This window comes from Erinaceus europaeus, chromosome X (genome assembly GCF_950295315.1).
Source record: "Erinaceus europaeus chromosome X, mEriEur2.1, whole genome shotgun sequence".
Classification (NCBI taxonomy): domain Eukaryota; kingdom Metazoa; phylum Chordata; class Mammalia; order Eulipotyphla; family Erinaceidae; genus Erinaceus; species Erinaceus europaeus.
The window spans coordinates 20589071-20611750 of record NC_080185.1 but is presented as its reverse complement, the minus strand read 5'-3'; positions in this window follow the sequence as shown (position 1 = coordinate 20611750).

Below are 22680 nucleotides of genomic sequence, written 5' to 3'. Positions count from 1 at the left end.
GAATCAAAGACTTGGGTGTTAGACCAGAAACTATCAGATACTTAGAGTAAAATATTGGCAGATCTCTTTTCTACATAAATTTTTAAGGCATCTTCAGTGAAACGAATCCAATTACAAAGAAGACTAAGGCAAGCATAAACCTATGGGACTACATCACATTAAAAAGCTTCTGCACAGCAAAAGAAACCACCACCCAAACAAAGAGACCCCTCACAGAATGGGAGAAGATCTTTACATGTCATACATCAGACAGGGGCTAATAACAAAAATATATAAAAAACTTGCAAATCTCAACAACAAGAAAACAAATAACCTTATTCAAAAATGGGGAGAGGACATGTACAGAATATTCACCACAGAAGAGATACAAAAGGCCAAGAAACATATGAAAAAATGCTCCAAGTCTTTGATTGTCAGAGAAATGCAAATAAAGACAAAAATGAGATACCACTTCACTCCTGTGAGAATGTCCTACATCAGAAAAGGTAGCAACAACAAATGCTGGAGAGGTTGTGGGATCAAAGGAACCCTCCTGCACTGCTGGTGGGAATGTAAATTGGTCCAACCTCTGTGAAGAACAGTCTGGAGAACTCTCAGAAGGCTAGAAATGGATCTATCCTATGATCCTGCAATTCCTCTCCTTGGGATATATCCTAAGGAATCCAACACACATATCCAAAAATATTTGTGTATACCTATGTTAATAGCAGAACAATTTGTAATAACCAAAACCTGGAAGCATCCCAGGTGTCCACCAAGAGATGAGTGGGTGAGCAAGTTGTAGTATACATACACAATGGAATACTACTCAGCTACTGAATATGGTGACTTTACCGTTTTCAGTCTATCTTGGATGGAGCTTGAAGAAATCATGTTAGGTGAGGTAAGTTAGAAACAGAAGGATAAATATGGGAAAATCTCACTCTCAGGCATAAATTGAAAAACAAGATCAGAAGAGAAAACACAAGTAGAACCTGAACTGGAGTTGGTGTATTACACCAAATTAAAAGACTTTATAGTGGGTGAGGGGGAGAGTACAGGTCCAGAAAGGATGACAGAGGACCTAGTGGGGCTCTCATTGTTATGTGGAAAACTGAAAAATACTGTGTATGTACAGACTGTTGTATTTACTGTCGAATTTAAAATATTAATCCCTCAATAAATAAAATAAAAAGAAATAAAATAAAAGCAGGACCAAAAATATATATAAAGCAGAAAACATTGTTGACTAATCACAAACCTAAAGGCAAGAATATTGTGGTTGGATATTTGGGAGTCTCCATTTTGGAGAAAGCTAGTAAGTCTATATTAGTAATATTCCAAGGAGCCCATGACCCAACTAGTTTTCGCCTGCACCTGACATCCAATATGCAGGTTGTAGAAGCTATTGTCTAGGTAGATAGTGTCACAGATGGTAAAAGGACAAGAACGCTGGATCAGGGAAGAGAGTACCTACCAAATATAGGAAGTACTGTTGACTGTAAGCCCCATCGATCTGATCTGGGGCCCATAGTCAGCACAGGAGCCTATGTAATCTCTGCATCCCTGTAGGTCTGAGCTCACATTCAGTGGTCACAGCTAGAAACATTGCAGGCTGCGCCAATTTCAGGGCCCATCATCCTCGGGTGATAGGCAGAGCATGTTATCCAACCTCCCTTTGGAGAATGGTACATTCCCTACCATTGTTGATTCACATTCAGGGCAAGGTCTGGTAGGGACCCACAGAGGGGTCCATTATGTTGTTCCTGATGGAGATGACCAGTGACAATGGTGAGAGGGATCTGTTAGATGTCTAGGCCCGTCATGTCTGTGTGGGAATCCCAGGACTCCCTGATTAGGGCCCCAGGTGATGGTGTGGTGTGATAGTGAATAAAGTGTCATCATTGAAGTATGCCAATCTCTTGCCCTTATTCAACTTTTTTGGCCTTTACTTTGTCTGACAGGGTTAGCTTTGGACTGATTGATTGACATGAAATAGCGGGTAGATAAGGAGGGAATATAGGTCTAAGTAGAAACTATTTTTAGCTCTTTCTACTTGCTTGCTACCATGGTAGTATTTTTCAGCTTCTTTTTGAGAGTGAGATCATCCCATATTCATCCTTCTCTTTCTGACTTATCTCACTTAACATGCTTCCTTAAAGTTCCATCCAAGATTAGGTGAAGAATGTAAAATCACCATTTTTTATAGCTGAATAGTATTCCATTGTGTTATATACCACAACTTACTCAGCCACTCATCTGTTAGACATCTGAGTTACTTCCAGGTTTTGGCTATTACAAATTGTGCTGCCATGAACATAGATGTACAAAAATTTTTTATGGATGGCCCACCTCCATGTAAACCATCAAGCTCAAGCAAAAATTACTAAAGTCATGGCCCCCTAGGAACATACCTAAGATAGAGTTCTTAGCTTTTACCACCCTGAAATCCCTATTCTCACATGCTCTATTCCTACTTTCTCATTCCTATTTATTAAACATTTTTTTCTGACTCATAAATTACTTCCTTTCAGCCACCAAGTTACAGGTGTTACAGCAATTATTTTTTCTGTTATAAAAATATTTATTTATTATTGGATAGAGACAGAAAGAAATTGAGAGGGAAGGAGAAGGTAGAGAGAGAGAGAGTCCACCTGTAGCCCTGCTTTACCACCCATGAAGCTTTCCCTCTGTAAATGGGGACCAGTGGCTTGAATCTGGCTCCTCACATACTCTAATTTTTGTGCTCAACCAGGTGCACCACCACCTGGTCCTGGTCCTGTTGTGATTTTATCCTGAACTCCATCAGCAGAAGACCTCACCAATTTGTCCCAAAGTCTTACCTCTCCAGAGCCCTACCTCATTAGGAAAAGATAGAAACAGGCTGGGGGTACAGATTAACCTGCCAATGCTCATGTCCATCAGAGAAAGAATTACAGAAGCCATACTTTCCACCTTCTGCACCCCATAAAATTTTTTAACCATATTCCTAGAGTGGGAGAAATGATAGGGAAAGATGACTAGACGGCTCTGAAATCCAATTTCATCAGGACCCAGAAAGAGAAGAGGAAAAAAAAGGGAATACATTCAGAAGTAGTGATATGCATAGGTGTACTTAGAAAGAAAAAGAAGGTAGGACCATAGAGAAAAGGGCAAATATACATAGTATATAAATATATAATATATAAAAATATATACATAAAGTGTTATATAAGTAACAATCAATCTATATCTGTGACCTTTGGAGAACTACTGCAGTTTCCAATGGAGAGAATGGCAACATAGAACTCTGGTGGTGAGAATGGTGTGGAATTGTACCCCTGTTATCTCATAATTTTGTAAATCAATAATAACTAATAAGAAAATTTATAAAAAATATTTAATGTTTTTGAGAAATTGAGAGAGGACAGGTAGATAGAGAGAAGCAGACAAAAATAAACACCTGCAGACCTACTTCACCACTAATGAAGTGGACCTCCTGCAAGTGGGGAGTGGAGGCTTTAACTTGGCTCCTTGTGCTTGGTAACATGTGCACTTAACTTGGCGTGCCTCTGACCAGCCCCCCAAAGAAAATATTTTCTTCAAAAGGTTTCATGGAACATGAAAATCTTGAAATATTCCCTTTTACTATTCACCAAAGTGAACATCTTTTCAATGAAGATGTGTTCAGTAAGGAGTGAGTCAATGGATATTAGGTGTAGAGTGAACAAAGGGTAATGAGAAGTGAAGCTCAAATTAACAGATTTTTCCCAAGTGCCGGTTTTATGCCACAGTGTGTTTGGCATGGAGGATACAGAGATAAATAAGATATGGCCTTTGCCCTTGAAGATCTCCAAGTTTAGTCTGGAGATAGACAAGTGAACAATTATAGTAAAATAGAAAAAAGGCCATAAATAAACCTCAGATCAGATGTGAATCTTCAGCTTGAGGGCTTTGGGTAAGTTAGTCATTAAATATAATTTTGAAGGCATGTTCCATTTTCTACAATAAGATTCAGTAGGGAAACAATTGCTCTAAGAACCTATTATTTTTTTTCAGGGCAAGTGTAGAAATCTCATTATTGTTAATGGCAACAGAATAGAGAAGAAAATGGAATGAAGAACAATATCTAAATAAGCTATCATTATATAAGAAATAGAGTCATTTAGTGATTAAGTGATGTATGCTACGAAGTTCTCTTGACAATCGCTTTTTGAGAAAGATGATCAAAAGCACACCATGAATGCCAGTTAATGTCACCATTATTTACTTACTATACATTCACAGTAGCAGGAAGACATGTCCATGAAAATAAAACTTCATGTGAAGAATTGAGAGCAATTTTCATCTTTATTTTAGTGTGTCACTTTCCTTTATAAAGCAAACAAATCTATTTATCACTTTTATTTTTCCATTGGAAAACAGGGGCTGAATTGATAAAGAAAGTAAACATAGGTAGGGGAAAATAAATAACAAAGGCTTCAAAATTGCCACAATATCCTAATAAGTCAAAAAGCTGAACAAACTGGAAAAAAAACCTTGTTTTTTCAAAAAAATTTTTTTACTATTCGTTCAATAGTGATTTAGAAGATTATAAGATAATAAGGGTGTAATTCCACACCACTCCCAAAACCAGAATCCTGCACCCCCATCTCCCTCCAGCAGTAAGCACCATACTTCTCCTAAGGTCATAGATATGGCTTGACTACATATACATATGTACATACATACATACATGCACACACACATACATACACATATTTCTTTTTTCATGTTCATGTGTTTCAGTTCTCTTCTCTATATTTCACTTATGAAGCAAGTCATGCTATAACTTTCCTTTACTTCCTTACTTATTTCACTAATCATAGTTACTTCCAGTCCTATCCATTTCATCCAAAATGACACATTATAGTTTTTTTTACTGCAGAGTACTCCACTGAGTATATGTTCCATGACTTATTTTATTTATTTATAAGACTCAAATTAGTGATTTTATTCTATTGAGAAAATCTTCCCCCTAATTCTGTGTAGGTATTCCTCATAGGAAAAAAAAAAAAGAAAAAAGCTTCTTAGAACTTTGAGAGAAGTGAGGTCAGAAGGCAAATTGCTGCTGTCTGAATTGGAGACTCTGTGTTGGGGTAGGAGAACTTGAACTATAACTGATGGATTACAATGATAGTAAACTGATCTGGAGTGTCATTGTAGGAAATTTAAGAGCTAAAATCTTCAGAGGGATTCAGTCATAGAGCATCTCTCAAACTTTGGTAAGTTTTACTTTTACGAACTTGACCAGATTCTCACAGTGAGTATCAGAGAGAAACTCCCTTGTGCATTCCACTGGTAGAGGGTAAAAGTAAACAAGTTTAAAATCTATTGGAACATTCTGTTCCTTTTAACAGAGCCTGCCCTCAAGAGAATCGATTTTGCTAGCATTTCACTTGTTACTATTCTATCAGAGACTAATCTCCCAGGGAGAAAGAAAATATCCAACTCCAGTTGACTTTAGTTTTTCAAATAGATTTCATAACTTCTTCCAACATGAAGATCCTAAATCACACCTGCATAGTCTTACCTTTAGGTTCCTGATTATTAAACAGTTTGTTCTGCTTTATATCTTAACGCTTTCAGCCAACAAGTTGAAGATACTATCATGACACCAACCTGACTTCCCTGGGTAGGTAACCTCACCAATGAGTACTGGAATCCAACCTTCCCAGCGCCCTACCCTAGTAGGGAAATATAGGAACAGGCTGGGGTTGTGGATTCACCTGTCAATGCCCATGTCCAGCAAAGAAACAATTATATAATCCGGATATCCCACCTTCTGCACCCCATAAAGATCTTTGGTGCATAATCCCAGAGGGATAAAGAATAGGGAAACATTTAGTCAAGGGGATGGGATGTGTAACTCTGGTGGTGGGAATTTTGTGGAATTGTCCCTATTTTATCCCACAATCTTGTTAGTCATTATTAAATCACTAACAAAAAATGAATAAATAAATAAATTACTGCAAGGGAAGGAAGAAAGTCTTGTGTGGTTCATTATTAGACTGGCTGTATACAGTTAAGGGTACAATTGTTAAGTGTGAGGTTATGAAAAAATAAACTTCCAAAAACCTTAAAACAAAGAGAGAAAAAAAAAGACTAAAAATGTAGAACAAAATTGCTAATAATTTTAGGACAAAGACAAAAGTAGTAACATAGTAGGAATTCCAGAAGGAGAAAGAGGAAAACAACAGATCTAGTATTTGAAGCAATAAGGACTTAGACTTACTCCCAAATTAATGTCATACACAAAGTTAATAGCTGAGATAAAAGGCCACCTAGCATAGCAAGCTCATATTGTAACTGAGAAAGATAAAAAATAGCTGAACTGAATAGGAAAGCTGAGGGAAGGTAAAGGAGATTAACAGAAGCAGGAAACAGAATTATCCAGACAGAGGATGAGCTAAAGGAAACTAAGTAGGAGGTAAAAGAGCTAAAAAAGAAATTGCGAGACACTGAAAATAACAACAGAGACATATGGGACTATCTCAGAAGAAGTAACATTAGTATATTTGGCCTACCAGAAGAAGAAAGAGAGGAAAGGGAAGATAACATCCTAGAGGAAATAATAGAAGAAAACTTTTCAGACCTAAACAACAGAAAGGACTTTGAGATTCAAGAGGCCCAGAGTGTCCCAAACAGAATCAACCCAGACCTGAAGACACATCACAGTTACAATGAAAAGAAGTAAGGATAAAGAAAGGATCCTAAAAGCTGCAAGAAAAAACCAAAAAGCCACATACAGGGGAAAACTCATAAGACTATCAGCAGACTTCTCCACTCAAACTCTAAAAGCCAGAAGAAAATGGCAAGATATCTATCGAGCCCTGAATGAAAAAGGGTTTCAACCAAGGATAGTATATCGTCTTAGACTTTCATTCAGACTAGAGGGAGGGACAAAAACCTTCTCAGACAAGCAATAGTTAAAGGAGGCAACTATCACTATGCCAGCCATGAAAGAGTTTCTGAAGAACCTCCTGTAAATGAGAACAACACTAAAGTACTTGCCATATATCAGAGCAAATAAAAATTGTTGAATAATGGCAGTTCAATACCTTAAATCCATAATATCAATAAATGTCAATGGTTTATATTGATCTATTAAAAAGCAGAGTGGTTGGATGGATCAGAAAACACAATCTAACCATATGCTGCTTACAAGAATCCCATCTGACCCAACAAGACAAACACAGACTTAGAGTGAAAGGATGGAAAAATATACAGACTAATGTACCAGAAAAAAGGTAGGAACAGCTATTATCATCTCTGACACACAGACTTTAAACCAAATAAAGTAATAAAAGGCAAGGTCTTTACATAATGATCAGAGGATCAATCAGTCAAGAAGACTTAGTAATTATTAACATCTATGCACCCAATGAGGGCCCATCTAAATATATCAAACATTGAAAGAACTACAGAAATACATCAATAGTAATACAATAATAGTAGGAGACTTCAACTCCCTCACACTTTGACAGATCAATGAAGCAGAGAATCAAAAAGAAACAAATTAATCAAAGAGATGGATAGAATAGACCTCCTGGATATTTTCAGAGTTATTTACCCCAAGAAATTGGACATTCCATTCAAATCCACACAGCACATTCTCAAGGATAGACCATATGATAGGCCACAAAGACAGTATCAACAAATTCAAGAGATTGAAATCATCACAAGCATCTTCTCAGATAACAGTGGAGTAAAGCTAACACTCAACAACAAAGAGAAAATTAGGGGCTTCTGGGAGGCATGGTTTATGGAGTAGCTGAAATCAGACCTTCTGTTTCCCCAGTACAACCATTGTGCACAAGAAGAGATCAAATTGGACAGATAATCTAAAGCTGAAGACAATCCACAGCCTCAGGTGGGTGCCAGTGCATGCGGTTGGGGAAACGGGAGTGTGTTAGAAGACACGGTTGGTTCAGGTGAGAGCTCTTGGAGGACTGCACTCGGCACCAACCCACGCCATCTTGGACAGTAACAGTTATCAGACTCCTTAAAAGAAAAGAAATTGGAGCTTAAAACCTCTCAATGTTTGACTTAAGGATTTACTTATTATTATTTTCTGTGAGTGTTCACCTTCTTTTTTTCTCAGTCTGAATTTAAGACAAAGACAAAACTGAGCACACAAGATAGCTGAAAACACCTGTCTGCCACCCACCACCACAGATTCAAATAAGTGGAAGGCAAAGACCACAACAGCACCACCTGCTGGCCAACAATAACCAACACCATACATGCGAAAGCAAAGAGGTAGACATTTAAACAGCATGCCACATAATATAGAGAGAAGTAAATCAGACAAAATAAAAAATTCCAGTTGCAGAGTCTATCAGAGACAGATCCATCCATTGTATGTCTTCAGGAAACACACATCTAAAGAAAAGACAAATGGAAACTGGATATAAGATATTGGAACAAGATTTTCCAAGCTAGTAACTCACAAAAAAGGGCAGAGACAGCTATCCTATTCTCTGATAAAATAGACTTTCAGTCAAAGAAAGTAATAAAAGATAGAGGACATTAAATTATGGTTAAAGGATCAATCCAACAAGAAGACATAACCATAGTTAATATATATGCCCCAAATTAGGAGCACCCAAATATATAAAACAAACACTTACTGAATTCAAGGGAGACATGATAGCAACACAATAATAGGAGGAGATTTCAACACAGCACTCGCAGCAAGAGACAGAACATCTGGACAAAAAAAAATCAATAGAGAAATAGCAAACTTAGATGAAACCATAAATGAAATGGACCTAATACATATATACAGAACTTTCCATCCCAAAAGTAATGGATACACATTCTTCTCAAGTACACATGGGACATTTACAAGGACTGACCATATGCTGGGCCACAAAGACAGTCTAAACAGATATGCAAATATTAAAATTATAAAATGCATTCTCTCAGACCACAAAGGCATGAAACTAGAAATCAACCAAAAAAAGAAAAGAAATATCCCCAAAGCCTGGAGACGAAACAATATGCTGATGAAAAATAAATGGGTCATTGACAAGATCAAAAAAGAAATTAAGCATTATCTCGATTCCAATGTAAATGAAGAAACAAGTTACTAGACCCTATGGGATGCAGCAAAAGCAGTGCTGAGAGGGAAGTTCATAGCAATACAGGCCCACATTAATAAACAGGAGAAATCACTAGTAAACCATTTAACAACCCACCTCAACCAACTAGAAGTGGAGCAACAAAAAGAACCAACACTCAGCAGGAGACAGGAAATAGTCAAAATCAGATCAGAAATCAATGAAATAGAAAACAAGAAGACCATTAGGAAGATTAATGAAACCAAGAGCTGGTTCTTTGAAAAGATAAGTAAAATAGACAAACCACTAGCTACACTCACTAAGAGAAAAGAAGAGAATGATATGGTAAAAGCACTCAGAAATGAAAGAGGAGATATTACAACAGATGTGGTAGAGATTCAAAAGATTGTGCTAGAATATTATGGAAACCTGTATAGAACCACATTTGACAACTTAGAAGAAGTGGACACATTCTTAGAGTCATACCCACTACCAACATTGACACAAGAGGAAGTAGATAAACTTCACAGGCCAATCACTAGTAAAGAAATTGAAACAGTAATCAAAGGCTTACCGAAGAACAAAAGCCCGGGTCCTGATGGCTATACTAAGGAATTTTACAAAACATAAAAAGAAGAACTAACATCCATCCTCCTCAAACTCTTCCAAAAAAACAGAAGAGGGAACACTCCCAAATACATTCCATGAGGCTAACTTCACCCTGACCCCCAAAACAGGGAAGGACCCCCACCAAAAAAGAAAACTATAGAACTATATCCCTAATGAATATTGATGCAAAGATCTTCAACAAAATCTTGGCTAATAGAATACAACAACATATTAAGAGAGTAATCCACAAAGATCAAGTGGGATTCATCCCTGGGAAACAGGTATAGTTCAGCATCTGTAAGTCAATGAACATAATCTATTCTATTAGCAAAAGGAAAGATAAAAATCAGATGCAGAGAAAGCATTTGACAAGGTGCAACACCCTTTTATCATAAAGGCCCTTGAGAAACTGGGAATGGAAGGAAAATTCCTTAACATAATAAAGGCTATATATGATAAACCCATGGCTAATGTCATAGTCAATGGGGAAAAATGGAAAGTTTTCCCCGTAAAATCAAGAACTAGACAAGGGTGCCCACTCTCACCATTTTTATTAAACATAGTCCTAGAAGTCCTTGCCATAGCAATAAGACAAGAAAAAGATATTAAAGGAATCCAAATTGGAAAGGATGAAGTTAAACTCTCATTATTCACAGATGATATTTTGGTATACCTAGAAGACCCCAGAAAATCTGCCAAGAAATTACTGGAAATGATCAATAAATTCAGTAAAGTAGCAGGCTACAAAATCAATATCCATAGATCTGTGGCATTCCTTTATGCAAAAGACAGGTCAGACGAAATGAAGCTGAAGGAAGCAATGCCATTCACAATTGAACCCAAGAAAGTCAAATATCTAGGAATAAATCTAACAAATGATGTAAAGAACCTTTTCAAGGAAAACTATAAGACACTGTTAAAAGAAATAGAGGATGACACAAAGAAATGGAAGAACATCTCTTGTTCATGGACTGGGAGGATAAATATAATTAAAATGACAGTTTTTCCCAAAGAAATCTATAGATTCAATGCAATCCCTATTAAAATCCCAATGATGTATTTCAAGGAAATTAAACAGATTATTCAAAAATTTGTGTGGAACTCTAAAAAACCATGAATAGCAAAAACACTCCTAAGGAAAAAGAAGAAAAATGGAGGCATCACAATACCAGACTTCAAGTTATACTACACAGCAGTAGTAATAAAAAAAAAGGGTCATATGAACAAATGGAATAGGATAGAGAGCCCAGAACTCAGTCCATACATGTACAGACACCTTATATATGACAAAGGGCCAAATCTGCCCATTGAGGAAAAGAAAGTCTCTTTAACAAATGATGTTGGCAGAATTGGACAGCCACATGTAGAAAACTAGACCACCAATTAACACCATACACTAAAATCAACTAAAAATGGATCAAAGATTTGGATATCAGACCTGAAAGTATAAAATACATAGAAGAACATATCAATGAAACATTTCATAACATTAATGCTAAAGACATATTTGGAGATTTCACCCCAAGACATATTTGGAGATTTCACCAAGAAAACTCCATAAAGATAAACAGGAAACCCAGCAAATGGGAGAACATATTCACACATCATACTTCAGACAAGCACTTGATATCAAACATCTGTAAAGAACTCATTCAGTTCAACAAAAATAAAAAGAACAACTCAATAAAAAAGTGGGCAGAGGACATGCACAGACAGTTCTCCAAAGAAAAGATACGCATAAGCCCACAGACATATGCAGAAATGCTCTAATTCACTCATCACCAGAGAAATGCAAATTAAAACCATACTGAGATACCATCTCACACCTGTAAGAATGGACTTCATCAACAAAACAGGAGAAGATAAATGTTGGAAAGAATGTGGAGAAAAAATAACTCTAATACACTGCTGGTGGGAATGCAAAATGGTACAACCATTATGGAGAACAGTATGGAGTATCCTTAAGCACATATAGATGGAAACACCTTATGACTCAGTAATCCCACTACTAGGCATTTATCCAAAAGAGATAATATCACTAATTCGAAGGGATATATGCACCCCAATGTTCATAGCTATATTATCTACAATAGTAAGAACTTGGAAGCAACGAAAATGTCCCTCCACAGGTGACTGGTTAAAAAAGTTATTGGAGTTGAGCGGTAGTACAGCAGGTTAGGCACACATGGCGTGAAGCACAAGGACCAGCTTAAGGATCTCGGTTCGAGTCCCTGGCTCCCCACCTGCAGGGGAGTCACTTCACAAGCGGTGAAGCAGGCCTGCAGGTGTCTATCTTTCTCTCCCCCCTCTGTCTTCCCCTCCTCTCTCTATTTCTCTCTGTCCTATCCAACAATGATGACATCAATAACTACAACAATAAAGCAATAAAGGCAACAAAAGGGATTAAATAAATAAATAAATATGGAAAAATTTTAAAAAGTTATGGGACATATACTCAATGGAATGCTACTCAGCAATAAAAGTTTATTTTACATCCTTTGGGATAAAATGGATGAAACTTGAGAACATTATGCTTAGTGAAATAAGAAAGAAGGTAAAGGAAAACTACAGGATGGTCTCACTGACATGGGGAATTTAGAGCACTGAACACACATAAATAAAATAAACAACCAGACACAACACAACCCATATTTAAATTGGGAAAACTATAGTGGTTACCTAGGGGGGAGCGGGGAGGGCACGGACTTTTGATTGTGGTTAAGATGTGAACATCTAGTCCTATCACTATTTAGTCCTATCAATAGTAATATGACATGTGAGGTGGGGGTGCATAGATTTAATATCTCAAGTTCCTCAACTGCCTAGACTGTAGCCCTAAGCATGGATACTAGCTTTTGCTAATATTTATCTTAGATTTGCAAAATCATCAAACTCTGACAAGGGGATTAATTGTTTATAGATTTCTATAAATGTATCAGAAAATATAGCTCTGCAAACATCTAAATCAATCATAGTTTTGGGCCAGACAGGTCAAGACCTTTTGACCATGTAAGTATTTCAAATAAAAAGAGGTTCAGATATCACTAAAAGCATTCAAATCATAGTGAAGTCAAGTATACTAATATAGATACTAAACCCCCCAACTAACCTGGCTATAGTAATTAATTATTGATATTTTAACTCTCTCTAAGACTATAGGAACCCCCTTGCATCCTCTTTAAGACCCGCATTTCTCCTAGTCCTGGTCCCTCTAGGATATGCCCATACTTTTTGAAATTCCTTCTTTATGATTCCTTACTGCCATACCAACCCTGTCAGCTTCAACCAAATCACTGCTGGTGCTGCCACCTTGCATTATGCTGCTACTGAAATCCTACTGTGGACTGCAAACAGAGATACCAGTCTGAGAAGTCAACCTCGAAACTCTTCAAATCTGGTTAGACCTTTCCTAACACATGGGACTAACTACATCTAAGTTAGATGACACATCATTTAACTGAGTAACAGATACCAGATTAGGCTAGGGTTTAAGTACTCGATACAAGTGTACCAGTATCCATAAACAAGGGGCAATCATATAATTTAAAGTCAAAGTGCTTAATAATGCTTGAAGTGCCTAAAAAGGCATCATAAATTATGTATTTGATTGGATTTAGACCAAATTAGCAGGACAGCCTAGCAGAAATAAGACAGATCCCCAAAAAACCTAACTCTGCTTGGGCTCAACAAATGATACTAAACACCTAAACAACTGAGAGAAAACCTAAGATAATCAGATAAAAAAGGACTACAAAAGCTGGATAAGGGCAAGAGACTGGCCCATTTAATAATGGCCAGTTTGGTCAATATCACACTATCTGATCATCTGGGGTTCTAGTTAGGGAATCCTTGGATTCCCATACACATATGATGGGCCTTGACCTCTAAAGGGTCTTTCTCTCCACTACCACTGGTCACTTCTACAAGGAACAACATCCTATGGGCCCTCTCATGAACTTGGCTCTACCATAAAGCAATGTCAGTAGGGATAACCCCAGTCTCTGAAGAGAGGCTGGTAGTATACTATCCTGCCACTTGAAAAAAACTGGTCTTGAAATGAGTGCGGCCTGCAATGTGCCTCAGATGTGACCATGAACTACAAACTCAGAACAATAGGGACTTAGAGGTTATATAGGCTCTGGCACTAAATATAAATATACATTTACATACGGGCCCTGGAGCAGGTGGATGGAGGTAAACAGTTAATTTTAGTCACAATTTTTTTTATAAGAATGGGAGCTATTCCCTTCTCTAATCCAACTTTCTAGTCCTTTCTCCACTCTGACACCATTCTCTCAGACAATATTCTCCTCCAACCTCAGGCTAGCTACCAAACTCAAGTAAAACCACTATAGTTGTATGTCCCTAGGAACATTCCTAAAATGGTTCTCCTAGCTTTCTTCTACCCTAAAATCCCTAATCTCATCTGCTCTGATCCTACTTTCTGGTTGCTGTTTATTAACCATCTTGTCTCAATTTAGGTTATGCCACCTTCCAGACACCAGGCTTCAGATGCTACCATGACTCCACCCGAACTTCTCTGGACAGAAGACCTCACCAATGTGTCCTGGACCCTCCTCACATCTCCAGAGCTCTGGTACACTAGGGAAAGATATAAACAGGCAGGGGATATGTATAGACCTGTCAACACCCATGCTCAGCAGCGAAGCAGATACAGAAGCCAGAACTCCTACCTCTGCTTCACAAAAATTAACCTTGATCCATACTCCCAGTGGGGGAAAAGTGATAGAATGAAGATAAGAGGACTCTGCACTCCAGCTCCATCAGCACCCAGAGAGAGAGAAGGAAAAGGAGAGGGATATATAGAGGTAGTTATGATGTCATGAGTGTCTTAGAGGGAAAGAGAGGATTGAATCAGAAAAAAAGGGGGCAACTATGCATAAATGTGGACAGATAGTTGTAGAGAAAATGGTTGGCCCATGTCTACAACTTTAGGGGAGCTGTGGTGGATTTTAGTGGGTAGAGTGAAGATTCAGAACTCTGGTGGTGAGAATGGTGTGGATTCAAACCCCTGTTAACATGTAATTCTGTAATATAAAAATATAAAAAAAAGAAAAAAGAAAGTAAAAAAACAAAAGAAAAAAATTAGTAGAAGTCACAAAATTTGGAAACTTGTCAACATACTGCTTAGTAACTACTGGGCCAAAGATTAACTCAAGCAAGAAATTCAAATGTTCTTAGAAACAAATTAAAATGAAGACACAAGTTATCAGAATATATGAACACAGCTAAAGCAGGAAACTCATAGCCATACAGCACATATTAGAGAACAAGAAAAAGCTCAAGTAAATGACCTTACTGCACACCTTAAAGACTTAGAAGAGGAACAAAGGAAACATAATGCAACCAGGACTGAAATCACCAGGAACTGTGGTGGAGCAGGAACACAATGTGTCTTTATTGATTGGAGACAATGCCTTTATATATTTTTAACTGGAAGTGGCAAGTTGGAAAGGAAATGGCTAGGAAAGGGGATGGAGAAGAGGAAAGAGCAGGAAGGTAGAAAGCTTCCATAGCAACTGTTGTGAAGGTTTTAACTGGTGGGATTAATTAATACCCTGCAGGCAGGGTGGGTCTCAGGCAAAACAATGATTATGTAAATAGACCATAGTATCAGCAATGGAGCAGAGCAGGGGGGTGCTGGCTTAAGGCCAGACAATAGCTAAAACCTGAAAGCAAACCAACAACATGTGTAAGTCTTATGAGAACTATGGTGGTTTTCTTTGGGAGGTTGGAGGGGGGGGGTAAGGAACTTTGGTGGTGGGTGTGTTATAGAACAATAAGCAGGGTATTTCTTTTTTTCTATATTTATTTCTTCCCTTTTGCTGCCCTTGTATTATTGTTGTAGTTATTATTGTCGTCATTGTTGTATAGGACAGAGAGAAATGGAGAGAGGAGGGGAAGAAAGAGGGGAAAGAAAGACACTTGCAGACCTGCTTCAGCACCTGTGAAGTGACTCCCCTGCAGATGGGAAGCTGGGGGCTCGAACCCGGATCCTTACGCCTGTCCTTGTGCTTTGTGCCACCTGCACTTAACCTGCTGAGCTACCACCTGACTTCCAGTAAGAAGGTTATGTCTTATGCTAAGAATTCTTATCAAAAAAAAAAAGATGAAAGGAAACTTTTGGAAGTGATGGATATGTTTATGGCAAACATGATTTTGTAGAAGTATACTATTCTCCCAAGTTGTTAATCTGCTTAAATTAACTATTTTTAGCTTTTTATGCAAGTTATACCTTTATAAATTGATTTAAAAATAATAGAAGATTGTTGGGATGCAAACTGGTACATCCCCTCTGGAAGATTGTATGGAGAGTCCTTAAATAAAAATTGGAGTATCTTATGACCCAGAAATACCACTCTTAGGCATTAATCCAAACACCATGCAAAACTAGTTAGAAGGGACAAATGCACTGCTATGTTCATAACTGTATTATTTACAATAGTCAAAGGATAGAAGCATCCAAAATTCCCCATGGCACATAACTGGCTAAGGAAAGTATGGAATATATACTGTATGGAATGCTGTTATGTGATCAAATATAATATTGTGTCCTTTGGGACAAAATGGATGGAACTGGATGTGATTATGCTTAGTGAAATAAATAAAGAAATAAAAGACAATGCAGGATACTTCCACTCACATGTGGAATCTAGAGAACTGATACCCATAAACTTGCAAAAAGAGAGAGAGAGAAAGAAAGAAGGAGAGAGGGGGGAGAGAGAGAGAGACAGAGAGGGAGAGAGGGAGGGAAGAAGGAAGGTAGGAAGGTAGGAAGGTAGGAAGGAAGGAAGGAAGAAGGTAAGGAAGAATGAAAGAAAATAAAGAAGTAAACTGTTCCTAAGACTGTGAGAACTATGGTGGATAACTTAGGGAGGTGAGAGGTTGGGGACATAGAACTTTGGTGGTGGATGCAGTGTGGAATTATACTCTGTAATCCTATAACCTTGTAACCCACTATTAATTACAAATAAAAAATAAAAATAAATAAATAAAACCAATAACAGAGGGTGAGTGAGATAGCATAATTGTTATGCAAAAAGACTTTCATTCATGAGGCTACTAACTCCCAGGTTCAATTTCTCACATCACCATAAGCCAAAGTAGAGCAGTGCTCTGGTCTCATTCTCTCTCTCTGCATTTGTCTGTATCTCTCATTAAAATTAAACAAATAAAACATATTTAAAACAATAGCAGAAAAAGTATGAAATGCAGAAACCAGAATAAAGAACAGAAGCAAAAATAGAAAGTTAACAGATATGGTACTTATTAATTCAACTATATCAATAATTCCTTTAAGTGTCAATGGACTAAACACATGAATTAAAAGATAGAGATTGTTGTCTATAGCCATAGCACCCTGAACATCTTGTTTGATCTTGGAAGCTAAGCAGGGTCGGCCTGGTTAGTACTTGGACTGGAGAAATTGTCATAATGGCTCCCTTACCCTTTTCTGTTCACAAGACTGTGGCTTAGGTGATTTTCTTCCTTCCTTCCTTCCTTCCTTCCTTCCTTCCTTCCTTCCTTCCTTCCTTCCTTCCTTCCTTCCTTCCTTCCTCTTTTCCCTCCCTTCTTTCTTCCTTTCTCTCTCCCTCTCTCTTTCTGTCTCTTTCTTTCATTCTTTGTTTTTAACAGTTGTTTCATTGACTCAGACCCAGAAGTGGTGTGCCTCATTTTGGTGCCAGCCATCCCTGAGTGTGGCTGACTCACACATGTCTGCACTCACCTGTGGCTTGGTGAGTTTCTGATGAAATACTGGTCATGTTTTAGTGAGTTTTCAGGTGATTTTCATTGATTTTCCTAGTTGCCTGGGGAGAACAGAAACACAGCTGCTGCTACTCTATAGCCACACCCACGAAAGTCCCCTTCTTAACAAATTTTATTTATTTTATTTTTATTTTTTATTTTATAACCAGAGCACTGTTCAGTTCTGGTTTATGGTGGTGCAGGGGATTGAACCTGGGACTTTGAAGCCTCAGTCATGAGAGTCTGTTGGCATAACCATTATGCCATCTACCCTCTGCTCTTAACAAATTTTAAATTTATGACAATATTTTGTTGACTGTAGGCACTATACTATGTAGTACATTTATATACATTATTCATCTTATATAATAAAACTTTGAAAGCTTTATCATCTGTCCATTTTCCCCTCCCCTAACTTCTAGCACATTTTTCTTTTTGCATCTATAGATGTGACTACTTCTGATTCCATATACAAATAAGATCATGTAGTATTGTAGTCCCCTGACTAGTTTCACTTTGCACAATGCCTGTCAGGTTCAAACATGTGACAAATGGCAGGATTTCTTTCTTTTTCAGGTTATTGTTACATTGTAGTATATGTCATATAGCATACTTCCATGCCTTGGACATTGTGAACAATGCTACACTGATCATGAGAGTGATACTATCTAAACAAGAGCCTGTCTTTAATTCCTCTGGACATTTATTCAGAAGTGGAACTGCTGGATTTTTGTGATTTTAATTTAGCATTTTATGATTTCATTCCTCTCCTTTAACATGTTATACTACTTTTTAAGACTCTTTGTGGTTGCTATAGAGTTTGTAATTCTCAGTTACAACTAAGGTTATTTCTTTTTTTAATCACTATCTTTTAAAATATTTATTTATTCCCTTTTGTTGCCCTTGTTTTATTGTTGTAGTTATTCTTATTGTTGTCACTGTTGGAATAGGACAGAGAGAAATGGAGAGAGGAGGGGAAGGCAGAGAGGGGGAGAGCAAGATAGACACCTGCAGACCTGCTTCACTGCTTGTGAAGCGACTTCCCTGCATATGGGGAACGGGGCGCTTGAACCAGGATTCTTATGGCGGTCCTTTCGCTTTGTGCCATGTGTGCTTAACCCGCTGCACTACTGCCCGACTCCCAACTAAAGCTATTTCTAAGACTTTTAAAGGCAGAGACTCAGTCTTCATATTATTTTACACAAATATGCACTAAATAAATGTTAATATTTTATTACTCCACTGACTTGATTGATTAATTTTAGCACTCTATTGTGATGACATCTTTTCAAGCATTTAACACAATTATTACATTTACTGATGATAAGAATTTTTTCATTTGAACTGAGAGCAATGACAACTTAGCAATTGTGATCCCCACTGAAAAAAAAAGTGGAAATTATGAACCAAAGTGTTTAAAATACTTCCCATGGTCTCATACACCATAGCTAATGAAAAGTGGTGACAGGAGTAAAAATAAGGTTTACTACCTTGCAATCCCGTTTCTTTCCTTCCCACTAGGTGGTCTTTCTAGAGCACTTTCATGAACGGGTGATGGGAATGGGGACTTCCAGTCTGGTGAGAATATAGGACTCTTATGGGGGAGTGGGCAAACAACAGGAGTCAGGAGTTCTTTACACTTTTTTTAATTTCTTTGTTGGGGGATTAATGTTTTACAGTCAACAGTAAATATAATAGTTTGTAGATGCATAACATTTCCTAGTTTTCCATATAACAATACAACCCCCACTAGGTCCTCTGCCTTCATGTTCCAGGACCAGAACCCTTCCCACACCCACTCCAGAGTCTTTTACTTTGGTACAATACACCAAATCCAGTTCAAGTTCTGTTTAGTGTTTTCTCTTCTGATCTTGTTTTTCAACTTCTGCCTGAGAGTGATATTATCCCATATTCATCCTTCTGTTTCTGACTTACCTCAATTAACATGATTTCTTCAAGCTCCATCCAAGATGGGCTGAAACCAGTGAAATCACTATTTTTAATAGCTGAGTAGTATTCCATTGTATATATAGACCACAACTTGTTCAGCCACTCATCTGTTGTTGGACACCTGGGTTGCTTCCAGGTTTTGGCTATTACAAATTGTGCTGTTATGAACGTAGGTATACACAAATCTTTTTGGATGGTGTGTGTTGTGTTCCTTAGGATAGATCCCCAGGAGAGGAATTACAAGGTTATAGGATAGGTCCATTTCTAGCCTTCTGAGAATTCTCCAGACTGCTCTCCACAGGGGGTTGGACCAATTTACATTCCCACCAATAGTACAGGTGTTTTCCTTTGTCCTCACAACCTCTCCAACATTTGTTGCTGCTATCTTTTCTTTCTTTCTTTTTTTTAAAAAAATATTTATTTATTTATTCCCTTTTGTTGCCCTTGTTGTTTTGTTGTTGCTGTTGATGATGTCATCGTTGTTGGATAGGACAGCATGAAATCGAGAGAGGAGGGAAAGACAGAGATGGGAAGAGAAAGATAGATACCTGCAGACCTGCTTCACCTCTTGTGAAGCGACTCCCCTGCAGGTGGGGAGCCGGGGGCTTGAACAGGGATCCTTACTCCATCCTTGCACTTTGCACCACCTGTGCTTAACCGGCTGCACTACCACCCGACTCCCATTGCTGTCTTTTCTGATTTATGACATTCTAACAGGAGTGAAGTGGTATCTCATTGTTGTTTTTATTTACATTTCTCTGATAATCAGTGACTTGGAGCATTTTTTCATATGGTGTTGGAAAAAAAAGGTTGAAATGTGCAGAAGAATGAAACTGAACCATTATATTTCACTAAATAAAAAAGTAAATTCCAGGTGGATCAAGGACTTGGATGTTAGACCAGAAACTATCAAATACTTAGAAGAAAATATTGGCAGAACTCTTTTCCATATAAATTTTAAACACATTGTGAATGAAACGAATCCAGTTACAAAGAAGACTGTAACAAAAATAAACCAGTGGGACCACATCAAATTAAGAAGCTTCTGCACAGGAAAAGAAATCACCATCCAAACAAAAAGACCCTTCACAGGATGAGAGAAGATCTTTCTATGCCATTTGTCAGACAAGAGGCTAGTAGTCAAAATATATAAAATGCTTGTCAAACTCAACAAGAAGAAAACAAATTACCCCATCCAAAAATGGGGATAAGATATGAACAGAAGATTCATCATAGAAGAGTTCTGAAAGGCCAAGAAACATATGAAAAATGCTTTACATTTTTACATGAGGTTCAGAATGTCACAGAACCCCACTGGCCCAGGTTACTCCATAATGCTTTGTCACTCATCTATGGGGCTATCTGCAAGAACATAGCACACATTATGGCAGTCAGCTCTTGGCACCTACACCTTGCACAAATATTGAATCTTAGGACTTGGGAAGCAGAGGATTCTCTGGACATAATTTCAACCAGGAGCTTAGTGAAAGAAATAAGATTTTTGACTTGGAAAGTTGGCACAGTTGTAGAGTGTAGATCCTTAGCACCCTATATACCAGAGTGATGATCTCTCTCAATTCCTCCTCCTTCCATTCCCCTCTCTCTCATTTTCTCTTCCTCCACCCTCTCTCTCACATAAAAACAATAAATATTAAACAAAAATAACCAAGATCCTCTACCTCTGTCTCAAGTCCTCCTGCCTCCAACCCCAGCATCATGCTTGGGAGAGAAGCTCTGGATCCAGGTTATAATGATGGGTCTATGTTGACCATTAGAATAGGGTTTTATCACACGAAAGGATTTCGAGATTCCTTCATTGACTGATACTATTAAGTGGGTTTTGATGAAGTATGCAGAGGTAGCTCAACCTGTGTAATTCTTCAATGAATAAATCCTAATGTGAATGCTCTTAGCACAGTCGCTGAAACTTACCATGAATAAAATCACTATAATAACAATATGGAGACTTTCATAGCAAATCATTAGAGAAATTCCATTTTCTGTCAGCAAACACAATTTAAGCACTTAACAGCTAAGCTTCTTAAGATTCATAACTGACTAGGGAGCAATTAGGACTGGATTTTAATGAATACACATGAACTCAGGGGCTTCTGCCAGGAAGGAAGGCTAAGTTAGCAGTGGAAACAGCTTTTGGATTTAATTCAGAACATCATGTAGACATCTTCTTGGAGTAAAACAAAATTAAACAAGTCCTTAACTTCTGCACTAATTACTACACACTGCATTCATCTCCTCCTCATTCACAACACCCTAATTCAGTTGGACATGAAAAATGCTGATGTTTAAACAACTGTTAAACAGTTAAGCTGACCAGCTATTCAACAGAAGTTGTCCCCCTCCTGCACTGATTAACAAACCTGCATTAGCTGAGGCGATGAACTCTGGCAATTTGGAATTTTTCACCTTTAGTATCCCTGACTGAAAGGGTGGGGGCTGAGAATGACCTAATTCTCCAAAGGCTCTTGCATATGATAACATCTCAGATTTTTGTTTCTTCTTCATCTTTTTATTTTTATTTTTATTATTTATTATTTATTTTTTGTTTTTGGCTGTGTCTGTGCCTCGCGTGGTCCCAGGATGGGCACAGCCGCCCAGTCCCCCGGACTGCTGAGTGCTGCTCTGTTCTGGCCGCTGGGAGCAGTGTATCTTCTTCTTCTTCTTCTTCTTCTTCTTCTTCTTCTTCTTCTTCTTCTTCTTCTTCTTCTTCTTCTTCTTCTTCTTCTTCTCTTCTTCTCCTTCTCCTTCTCCTTCTCCTTCTCCTCCTCCTCCTCCTCCTCCTCCTCCTCCTCCTCCTCCTCCTCCTCCTCCTCCTCCTTCTTCTTCTTCTTCTTCTTCTTCTTCTTCTTCTTCTTTCCTCCTCCTCCTCCTCCTCTTTCCTCCTCCTTCTTCTTCTTTTTCTTCTTCTTCTCTTCTTCTTCTTTTAAAATAGTGATTCTTTTCTTTTTAAGTTTTTGTTTATAAAATGGAAACACTGACTAGACCATAGAATAAGAAGTGTACAATTCCACCCAATTCCCATCACCAGAACTCCATATCCCCTCCCCTCCCCTGATAGCTTTCCTATTCTTTAACCCTGTGGGAGCATGGACCCAGGGTTATTGTGGGGTGCAGAAGGTGGAAGGTCTGGCTTCTGTAATTGTTTCCCCGCTGAACATTGGTGTAGACAGGTCGATCCATACTCCCAGCCTGTCTCTCTCTTTCTCTAATGGGGCAGGGGTCTGGGGAGGTGGAGCTCCAGGACACATTGGTGCAGTCATCTGCCATGGGAAGC